Below are 11606 nucleotides of genomic sequence, written 5' to 3' on the forward strand. Positions count from 1 at the left end.
ATGAACTAACAATAATTAATTACTTTAACCCTTGCAATAGATTAAACATAGACACACTGAACACTGTGGGTGGGCAAACACGGGATAAAGTGGTTTATGAAGTGGTGGGGAAGTAAAAAGACAGATACTAATGGATTAATCATAGAGGAATTAATCGTGGATAAGGGATTAGTTTGCATGAATGATGGAAGTGGCACCAGATATAACAGAGTTCAAAATACAGAAAGTGCAATTGACTTAATCTCAGGGAGTAGCAGGCATTACAACGCGGGAGGTGTTAAATACATCATCAGGAGGGAGTGATCACTATCCTATAATACTTAAGGTCGGAGTAGAGATACAGCATGAGGAAAACTCAAGAATAAAAAGGTGGAAACTAGATGGAGCAGATTGGGACACATTTCAAATTATGTAAAGAGAAGTTTGAGAGTTTAATCAGAAGATTTATCAGATGGGGACCAATTTAATAAAAAGGTGGTGGGAGTCGTTATAAATGCAGCAGAGGAAACAATAGAAGTAACAGGGAGCAGAGGGACAAAGAATGTACCATGGTGGGATCTCTAAACTGTAGCATTTGCTAATTGCAAGTCATTTAGGCAGTTAAAAAAAACATCATTCACTAGAGATATTAATTACAAAAGATCACAGGCAAGGAGGGCTATCTCAAAGACAAGACAATCATCTCAAGGGAAGGACAACATCCGCCATAACATTGGAAGATAGTGCTCTTACTGTAGTTTTAAAATTATTTAACCAGACGTGTCTCTCACGCGGGCCTCTCTGGTGTTTCCTCAAAGTTTAGTTTCACTTCCGTGAGGTTGAGGCGCAGTTAGTTTTCTCCGTCTGAAACCACATCTGAAGGTAATGTAACATGTTTAAAATGTTTTCCTCGTTAACACAAACTGTCGTTATCGTAGTTATAATACAAACAGCAGAAATCTGCCACTGGATGCTTCATTTCTTCAATCTCACAGCTGAGTTTCACTGTAAAAAAAAAAAGAGGAAGGAGGCGAAACAGCCGCCACTAACTTATAAATGTCCGCCATGTTGTTTGTCTATATTTGGGATGTAAACAGCGAAATAAGAGCAGAATTAAAGTTAGTTTCTCCTCAGGAGCTGTTGTTACTGTGTAGCTCCACTTTCTGATGAGTGAAGGCAGCTTTTCCTGCCTGAAGCAGCCTGTGGAGGAGGCAGAGACGAGCCGCTGTCAGGAGATTTACCTGCAGGACTCATGTGGACTCGGTCTGCAGGCACAGAGGAGCTTAAACCTTTTATTATCTAAGTAAATAAATGTAGCCTAATATAAAAATATATGTAACTGCGTCACTAAATGAGCTCTAACTCTCCAAGAGGAAGTAACTTAGTGTCGCTTCTTTATGTCGAGTTGAATTTAAATCTGATCTGAAGAGATTTCCTTTCAACGCATCTTTAATAATTTTCTATCTCGATCTGTTTGTGTAACTTGCAGAAGTGGAAAGTAAGTAAAGTAGCAGTTCCAGCCTACTAAGTAATTTCCTGGAGTATTTCTGCTCCTTTCTACTGCAGTACATCTCAGAGGGAGAGACTTGACTAATCTACATTTTGTTTCTTTTTAGATTAAGATTTTGACAAAACAATCTGCTATTAATAAACTCATTTTTATATTTCCATGACCTTTATGTGCTGCTTATGTCACCGAGCATCATGTGTTATCAGTTTGTAAAATGTTTGTATCTAACATTTTAATCTGCACATGGATATAAAGTAACATAAAATGAACATATTCAAGTAAAGTACAAGTACTTCACTTTTTATTGGCTGGTTCAGTGAGCAGAGAAAGAAAAACAAAAGTTAATGACTCCAGTGAAAAAAGTAATCAGGTACTTTGCAGATTCAGATTTTACACAAAAAATATTTGGTCAACAAGTAAAATATGAAGGAATATTATAGATGAACCTATCCAATAGTCTATAAAGTAATTTAAATTATAATACTTAATATACTTAATAATTATTAATACTTGTTTAACTAAAGTAAAACTCGCAGGACCTTTTCTTTGAACAGAGTATTTGTAGTATTAACAGTTGTGAGTACTTGATGTACTGGTTCACTGATTGGATGTTTTTGACCACTTCTGGTCCACAGACCTGCTGCACATCACTGTTCATGTGTTTATAAAGAGACTGCATGTCTCTACAGTAAGAAACTTTTTTTTAGTGTGGTGACGGCATGTGCCTATCCCGCCTCTGATTGGTTTACACTCGGTTTTTCTGTTGGTTTGGCAGGTGTATAAATTACACTTTAGGCAGGAGGAGTAAGATTGTTGGGGAAGAGTTGTTGTTGGGCAGAGTAGGTCGAGTACATGTCTTCACCAGAGACTGTATATAATGCTGCATTCCAGGCAACTCGGAACTGGGAAATTTTCGACCTCTAACTAGAAAAACTATCCTGGAACGCCACCTGAAGTCAGATTTCCTACTTGTGAACTCTGAGGAAAAAATCTGTACCCCGACTTCACGAGTAGCAGCTAAATTACGTCACAAAACAATGTCAGCATCCAAGGAAGCACACACTGTAAATGGTAAACCATGAACTAAAAGGCAACAAAAAGTATATTTGCATGTATTTAAATTAAAATAATACGATCATATAGTAAAACCTGTTCTGCATACATTGATGTAGAAATATGTTTTGCATATTAGTTAGCTGGCTACAGTAAAGAATCTCATAAAGTCATCTTCTCTGCATAAAAGTTATTGTTAAAAACATTAGTAAGTGTAACCTACAACACTGACTTGAGGGTTACCTGATGTAGGCTAGCTAGAGGGGTACACAGTTAACTAGTAGCCTAACGTATGGGCTATTTATGTCAGTTGTTGCAGTTAAACTGCCATCCTTTTAATTAACACCTAAAACACTGCTGAGGGTGCAACTGTGTGCACACTTTGTCATGTCAGCCATGGTTTTTATTCCCGTTCGGCGTCATGCACCACCATGCACCTGGAACGCTTTGAAGTGGGTTTCAACTGGGAAATATCCCAGTTCTGACCGGTCCCGAATGAGGAATAAGAAATGGACGTTGTCATGGTGACGTCAGCCGTTGGTTTGTGGACTGCCGTTTTGAAGCCTCGAGTTTGGCCGATGGCGCCGCCATGTTGATTTTTTGCAACCAGGAAGTGCCCGGAAGTGACCGTATTTGGACGATTTATAATATCGGCAGTTTTACGAAAATTGGCAGCGAAACGAAAATGTGTTCAAACGTTTTCGGAGTTGAGAAGCTCCGTAAGTGCCGACCACGGCTGCACGTCAACACAATGGAGGATAACCCTATCTGATAGCACGTTGGTCGAAGGCGCCGCTGTAGGGTTGACCGGTCGACATGCATATAATCAATAACTTTAGGCACACACCCTGTGATGGTTAAGGGTAAGAGGAATATACTTCGGGGGGCTGTCAGGAATAGCTAGCTAGCTCCGGTTAGCTCCCCCAGGCCCAGTCACACAGACCACTGCAGCCAACACAGCAGACGTGTCCAGCAACAGCTGATAATGTTCGTACCGCTGCTATTCTGTCAATAAATTCTCAGTAATGTTGTAAAGTTTTAACCTAAATCGAGACACATCTGTCTCTTGATGTAACATTGCAGAATATTCTTGGTTTGTGAAACTTAAAATCACTTTGGAGGAAATAAAATATAGAACAGTGGTCTGAATTGAAACATTGCTTTATTATTATCTTTAGGCTATTATAAATAAGTATTTGCAGGAATTACGGTATAAATATACTATATTAATAAGTATAGTAAATATTAACACATAACGGACACTGATTACTACATTGACACCTCTTTTTTAACGGCTCTTTTTTTCAAGGCCGAGTGGTCCAGATAAACATCATCATGTTTTGTGCGCTGTGGCTTCTGGGACAAACCTTATTATTATTATTTTTTCTCTACCCATCACTTTATTTGCATTTTCAATAAACAAACAGGCATCGTTGTAACATTGCATAGACCTTCCATTGTACAACTAAGCAGCATACAACCTTCTTGTAGTTCCTGTAGGAAGTAAGACTGCACTTAAACCCTTGTACAACATAGAAATAACCTCAACAACAAGGTTTTTCCCAAACCCAAAATATTGTAGTGTCTGTAAAATAAAGGGGTGTTCCAGTCTGTCAAAAGCTTTAAAAAAAATCCAAATATAAGATAATACCGTTATCTTCCACCAAGTATGCATAGTCCAACATCTGAAGAAAACCTGACTGTGTTTCACTGACAATTTTATACCACTTCATACCACAATTTTCATACCACTTTTAAGCCTAGAAGCCAAAGCATGAGTAAATATTTTATAATCAACATTAAGTAAAGTAATCGACCTTAAATTATCTGTAATTGTTTTGTCTTTGTTTGGCTTTGGGATTAATGTTATTATACCTTGTTTCATTGTTGTTAGTAACATATTACCGTTTAAACATTCTTTCAGTGCTTCAAAGAGTAATTATCTTACATCAGTCCAGAAAAACTTAAAATAAGTTAGTAGTTATCCCATCCTGACCTGGTGAATTTTTCCCCAGAGCCATTTTCTTTATAGCAGTATCAATCACATGTCCTTTTAAAGTCTGGGTCAATTTGAGGGATGTATGGTTGTAATGTTGTAAACATTTTTTCTGAGTTAGTGTCTGAGAACGAGTTATGATGATATTATTAACATTCAACATTGTATTTCTCTTCTGTCTTGTTTTTTCCAGTCTAATTAAATTCTAATTAGAGTCTAAATAAAAAAGTGTTTTCACCATCTTCTAGCCATCTCGCTCTGGATCTTATATATGCTCCTTTGGCTTTATTCAGATACAACTCATCTAATTTAGCTTGTAACCTAATTAGTTGTTCTTTATTTATATCATCTAACAAATTGCTTTTACAACACTCATTAATGTCGTTTATCAGTTGTATTTCTAATTCATTTTGCTGCTTTCTCATTCTTTTACCATAATCAATTGAATATTCTCTTACTTTAAATTTGAAGAATTCCCATTTCTTTCCATAAGAATCAATTTCCTCATTTGCCTTCACTGAAGATAACATTTTCCTTATCATGTTACAGTAATATTCATCGTTTAGAAGATTTGCATTAAACTTCCAATATTTCTGTCTAAATGTTACCTCCATGTCACTGTAACAGTAACAATACAGTGATCGGTAGTAGGAGCTGCGGATATGGTATATTTTAAAATCTCCTGAGTAACCAACCAAAAGTCTATTCTTGACTTACAACTTCCATTAAGTCTTACCCATGAGTACCCTTTTAAATTTGGGTTAATATGTCTCCAAGCATCCATAAGGGAATTGTTGATACAAAATGATTCTGTAAAGGGAGCATTATTTGAGAGGGGATATTAGTCAGAATACGCTACCCCTGAAATTATGTTAGAATATAATCAAAAAACAGAAGATATCATAACACTGTGAGTTATAACTTGGGATTATGGATATGGGATTGAAAAAGGGAGCACATAAATTAGCATTTTTTGATAGGGCTGAGCGACTCTATAGACCCTGCTATCGATTTGCGCTACAGTAGCATTTTTTGACAAGGCAGCATAAATGGTCAGATAACCGGCCGGCCAGATGAGCTCACAGAGCCTTCAGTAGACATGCAGACCACTGCTGCCAACACGGCAGAGTAAAGACCCACAGCTGTGAGATAGTTGTCATTACATTCTGAGTAATTTTGTAAGGTAAATCAACTTAAATCAAGGGACATCTTGATGATGTACAGAAAAATAGTGATGTACAAAAAAATCTGGTCTTGTGAAACTTTGGAAAAATTAAACAAATAGAAAGAAAGGGGACTGTCTTTGCTTTATTACTATTATTATTAATATTGTTATATTAGATATTACATTGTTAGTGTACAGTAGAGTTGTGGTCACAGTATTTGCTTTTATTTTATATCATTTTTTATTTATGAGCAAATATATCTTGTGAAGTTAAAACCTACAGTTAACCGATTCTGAGCTTTTTGTTTTGGGGGACAAAACCTGGCTGTTATAATAATTAGGGCGATTAAGAGAAATGCAGGCGGCCTCTGTGCTGGGGGTATTGTGCAATACCAGAAAGAACACATTGTCTCAAACCGTCAGCAGCGTTTTGTGTGCTTGTTGGTTCGCCAAGAACACAATGTTCTTCTTGGTTTTGAGAAACACCACGTGTCTCTCACGCGGGCCTCTCTGAGTGTTTCCTCAAAGTTTAGTTTGACTTCCGTGAGGTTGTGGCGCAGTTAGTTTTCTCCATCTGAACCCACATCTGAAGGTAATGTAACATGTTTAAAATGGTTTCCTCCTTAATAAAAGCTGTCGTTATTTTAGTTACAATAGAAACAGCAGAAATCTGCCGCTCGATGCTTCATTTCTTCAAACTCACAGCTCTGAGTGTCACTGTGAACAAAGGAGGAAGGAGGCGAAACAGCCGCCATTAAGTTACAAATGTCCGCCATGTTGTGAATATTTGGGATGTAAAGAGTTGAATAAGAATAACACTAAACGTGTGTGGAAACTTACTGCGTTCAAGTACCTCGTGTTGCATTTATGGGACACAGAAGGAACCAGCTATAATATTTAGTCCAGTTTGAGTTTTAAACCAGTTTTTAACAAGTAAATTACCAGGTTTCAGAAGCTCGTTGGCTTTTTATTAATTTCCTGATCATTTCTCTGAAGTTTCCTGGAGAACAAAGTGTCATTTGGTTCTAATTAAAGGGGGAACAGTTATTCTTTGTGTTTAAAGGCAGGTGTTAATTTCAAGAAACAATAATTAATAATAAAAAAATTATTATTGGAAACTGTATTATTGTGATATGTTGAATCATTTGTAGATACATTTCTCTATGAATCCTCTTCACTGAGCTGCTGTGATCTGACTGTTACACTTAAAGCAGCTTAGTGATTGACTGGAATTCATTTAGATGTAAACTGTCTTTGTTTTACTGACAAAACAGAGAAAGAAAGGATGAATCTTTTCTGAAAAAACTAATATATACTCAACTATTCAATTATCTTACAGAACATGACCTACTATCATCCATCATTCCACAATGACAGCCCTGTTGAAAATTACTAATGACATATCCTCTTCCGCTGACCAAGGCAAATTAACAGGTGCAATTTCTATTGACTTATCCAAGGCTTTTGACTTGGTGGATCGTCAGATATTGCTGCAAAGATTACAAACTATTGGACTTACTCAGAATGCACTGGCTTGGTTTCATGCGTATCTTGGTGATAGGAAGCAGTGCGTGTTTATTGAAGGGCATCAGTCTGATCTTAATATCAAGCAAGGGGTTCCACAAGGTTCTATACTGGCTCCCCTTCTCTTTTCTATTATTCTATTATTAATGAACTCCCATCATTATGTAAAACTTCGAATATTCATTTATATGCGGATGATACAGTAATCTATTTTTCTAGTGCAAATATATTACAGATCTCTGCTTCTTTACAGTCAGATTTTGATTTGATACAAAACTGGTTAGCTATAAATGGATTAGTTCTTAACCATTCAAAGTCTTACATCATGTTGTTTGGAACAAAACAAAGGCTTAAATCTGCTACTAGTAATCTTTCAATTTCCACATCAAATGGTGCCTTACTTACTGAGGTTAATTGTGTTAAATATCTGGGGCTATGGATTGACTCTGAATTATCATATAAAAAGCATATTGATTATATATGTAATAAGATTGGCTGTTCTATTGGGTTTTTGTAAAGGTCAAAGAACTGTTTCACCATGTAAAAAAAGAGGCTGGTATCTCAGTTGTTATTGCCTGTTATCGATTTTGGAGACATTGTGTATCAAAATGCTTCAAAAGCTGATCTTATGAAAGTTAATGTTAAATTTAATAGTTTGTGCAGATTCATTCTGAATTGTGACTTTCAAACCCACCATTGTGTAATGTACAATCAACCGCAGTGGCTTTCTCTTGATAATAGAAGACAGATACACTGCTACCAGTTTCTTTTCAAATGTATTAATTTTAAATATCCTGTTTATTTACAAGAGTTTATCATTTTGCATAACTCTTATCATATTTATTATCTTAAAAGCAATAACAATCTAGAAAACTACACTAGAAATAGGAAAAAAAGCATTTAGGGTTAAGGCTCCTAGAGACTGGAACAATCTACCAGTTTTACTTCTTTGAAGTATCTAGGTTCATTTAAGGATGCTCTTATCATTCACCTTACAACAGACTGCTCCTGTTAGTTAACTATTGTTACTTACTGTTATACTCTACAGTTTTACTATTAGTGTTGGTGTCTAGAGTTTGTGGCATGTGCAAGGTACATGAGTGAATGTGTTTTTATTTTTATTGTTTATTTTTTTTGTATTCTTGAAATGTTTACTATTATGTGTTTGATGTTTGCTGTATATATTGTGTGTTTTTGGTCAGGGCCCCCTCGAAAATGAGATGGTACATCTCAAGGGGTTTTTATCCTGGAAATAAATAAATTTCTCACAATCTGTGATCAGAGGAATTATTATTAATAATAATAATACATTTTATTTCTATAGCGCTTTTCAGGACACTTGAAGACACTTTACAGTCAAACCAGAAGTTATGTATATTAAAAACAGATAAAATGCATAACTGGCAAAATAAATGAAATGTAGGTAAAAACATGCAGTGTAGAAATCCATTAGAGCGTATAACCATATAAATAACAAACATCAGCAGGTGCAGTATAACATTATTAGAGGTTAAAAGCTAGTCCAAAGAATCAACATTTATCATCTGAGGTGCAGATCAATAATCACGGGCTGCTTCAAACCAGCGAGGACAAATCAGATCCAGCTCCTCTGAACACTTGTCGAGTGAGATGAAACTTTACTGCAAGTTGGAGACACAGTTCACTCCTTGTTGAGTCACATGTGGCTGAAATCTTCCTCTACTGGTGCTTAGAAAGCACGTGGCGCCACCTGGTGCTGCAATAGTGAACTGCAGAATGTCATCTGGAACCATAGACTGTATATAAAAAGGTTGTAACACAAAACATTTTAAACGCCCCGTCACCCTCCCTACAGAACATTAGAGAGTGAACTGCTGCCATTTGTAGTAAATAAATGTGGGTACTTGGTATAAAAGTTTGAGAACATACCCGGTCTCCCCTATATTTCTGATCAGGCATCGATAAATAGAGTCTGGTGTTATCAACATCATAACACAGCAGTGACGTGGAAATCACACTGATTTTAAGAGATAAAGTCATTGTTCTAATGAGCTTTATGTGTGTCTTTCTCAGGAGGATTGAATAATATATTGGATTATTAATAAGTAAAGTTTTTAATATTTATTTTGGATAAATTATTGATTTGTTTGATTTGTGTTTCCTCTCCAGGTGAAAGTGTGTGAGCTGATGTGGATGTGAGTTCAGCAGCATGAGTCAGTGTGAGGACAAAGAGGAGGGAGACCCTCAGAGAGAGATCGAACATGAGAGGTGAGAGAGGATTTTCAGTCAGCACAGTTTGAAGTCAGCATGGCAGCAGGGTTTCATCATTAATGCACTTTGTTGGCATAATGCAGCTTCTTACAGCAAACAGTCAAATAACTTGTCTTATATAGAAAATGTGTTGACAAAGACAGAGATCTGTGGGGAAGTGATTCATCATCAAACATGGGGTACGATGAGGATTAACAGTGAGAGAGATTCTCATTATGGAGTCTTGGCTCCACATAGAGGAACATGTCAGATTACATTAGTCCTGGAGGCCTTACAGTGTTTTTATTCTCCCACAAAGACAAGGAATGAATGAACAGGATGAGCAGAGAGCTGACGACATTCAGTGTGAAGAGCTTCAGACTTTATTGAACTTTGCTCTGTTGATCATTTTGTTGTTGATAGCTGCTAGTTTCTCCAGCAGCTTCTGTGGCCGAAGACTAAAAACTGAACTTCCTCTCTGTCTAACAGGAACATTCCTGGAGCGGATGAATCTGAACCTGGACCTGAACCCAGCTGTGTGTCCCTCAAAAGCAACAAGTCCATTGACCCACCACTATTTTTCAAAGGAAGAGAGTAAGTCAACATCAAGTTACTTTCTAATATGAGCAACATTACAGAACATCTGGAAGGACAGATTCGTCCCGACGAGCAGTAACATCTTATTAACACTGTCAGAAAGGAAATAATTCTACAATGAAACGCAGTCTGATCTTTAGAGAGTAGAGTAACCTTGGCGTTGACAGGAGGATCGGTCTAGGGCTGAAACGATTTATTATCAAAATTCTAATAATTCGACTACTTAAAAGCATCAACACATTCTTTGCATCGATGCTTCATTTAATCCACATAACTATATAGCACACTGTTTCACAGGGACATTTATTACTGTGGGGCATCGCACATATGCTGTGATCAAGTTAAGGTGACGTGATTTGATGGCGCTCTTTGCAAAGTGGAGCAAGAGAGAAAATGGCGCGAGACAAAGAAGAGACTGGCCAGATAAAAACACAGAGTGTCTAAAATAAGAAATAATTTCAAGCTAAAAGAAAATAACTCTGTAATGTTACAGTCTGTCCACCGTAAAATGAAACTAACGTACTGTAACAGCATGACTGAAATTCTTCAGCATCTGATCAGAAAGCACCCGGTCTGGCATCAAGTCCACGCAGCGGACCCCAAACAAGGTAACAGTAACTTTAGCATTGAACTGAAATCATGACTGATTGTTGAGTTGAAGGGTCTCTAAAGTAAGCCGCAGTCTTCAGCTGTATATGTACACATGTGCGTTTAATGTTCTCCGCCTGGTTGGGCCGTGAGTTTGTGTTGTAACGTCACAGTCATGACTAACACAGCTGATCCCGGTAACGAAGGGGGGCGGCAAGCAAAAGTTCTTCTTGTTAGATTAATCAATAAAATAATCTGTAGAATACTCGATTACTAAAATCATCGTTAGCTGCAGCCCAAGATCAGTCAGTGGACTCTGGCGTGCTGGTTGCTATGGAAACCGAGCGCTCCCAGACTCTGAGCTGCTCCCGTCTGCAGCTAAACTAAATGAAACGTTTTCAGTGAACGCTGGTTTAACAGTGAAGTAACATGAGCTACCAGTGGACACTGCAGCAGATACGAGTCTCGTCTGTTTGTGCAGCGCTTGTTTCACTGCAGCTGTCCAAAGACTAGATGTCCACAGAGGCACTTTGTGATGTCACTTAGACACAAAGATCACTTTCATTAAGGACCACAAAAGCACAAGTTCCCCAGGTCCAGGCTACAGCGGTGCATGTTCTGAATGTGTCCAGTGAGTTTTACAGCCAGCTCCTGCCTCACTTTCCACTTTGGCTGAAGTTCATTCTGTGTATTTCACAACATTAGAATTCATGAAACATCTCTGAACAAACTCTTCAGCTTCAGTCAGAGTTTGAAATCAACATGACGGCAGATCCTCAGGTTGAAAGAAATGGGTTTTACAGTTTTTGTCATTAAGTTGATCATTTTGTTGTTGATAGCTGCTAGTTTCTCCAGCAGCTTCTGTGACTGAAGACTAAAAACTGAACTTCCTCTCTGTCTAACAGGAAATATTTGGGACGATTCTCTGCTGAACCAGGACCTGAACCCAGCTGTGTGTCCCTCAA

The 11606-nt window shown here is 37.5% G+C and overlaps 1 protein-coding gene and 2 long non-coding RNA genes across 3 annotated transcripts in view; 2 read left to right on the top strand and 1 right to left on the bottom strand.

Moving 5' to 3' along the window:
* LOC123972464 overlaps nucleotides 1-1645 on the bottom strand; it is a 6462-nt gene extending 4817 nt beyond the window's left edge. The window contains exon 1 of the long non-coding RNA XR_006825417.1: nucleotides 733-1645. This is a non-coding gene — a long non-coding RNA (uncharacterized LOC123972464). The remainder of the gene's footprint in view (nucleotides 1-732) is intronic.
* LOC123971228 (NLR family CARD domain-containing protein 3-like) overlaps nucleotides 1-11606 on the top strand; it is a 61419-nt gene that overhangs the window by 30828 nt on the left and 18985 nt on the right. The window lies entirely within an intron of this gene.
* On the top strand, nucleotides 6162-11606 carry LOC123972440. The gene is made up of 4 exons (XR_006825410.1): nucleotides 6162-6295; nucleotides 9376-9474; nucleotides 9946-10050; nucleotides 11547-11606. It is a non-coding gene; the product is annotated as an uncharacterized LOC123972440 (long non-coding RNA).

This window comes from Micropterus dolomieu, linkage group LG01 (assembly GCF_021292245.1).
Source record: "Micropterus dolomieu isolate WLL.071019.BEF.003 ecotype Adirondacks linkage group LG01, ASM2129224v1, whole genome shotgun sequence".
Taxonomy (NCBI): Eukaryota; Metazoa; Chordata; class Actinopteri; order Centrarchiformes; family Centrarchidae; genus Micropterus; species Micropterus dolomieu.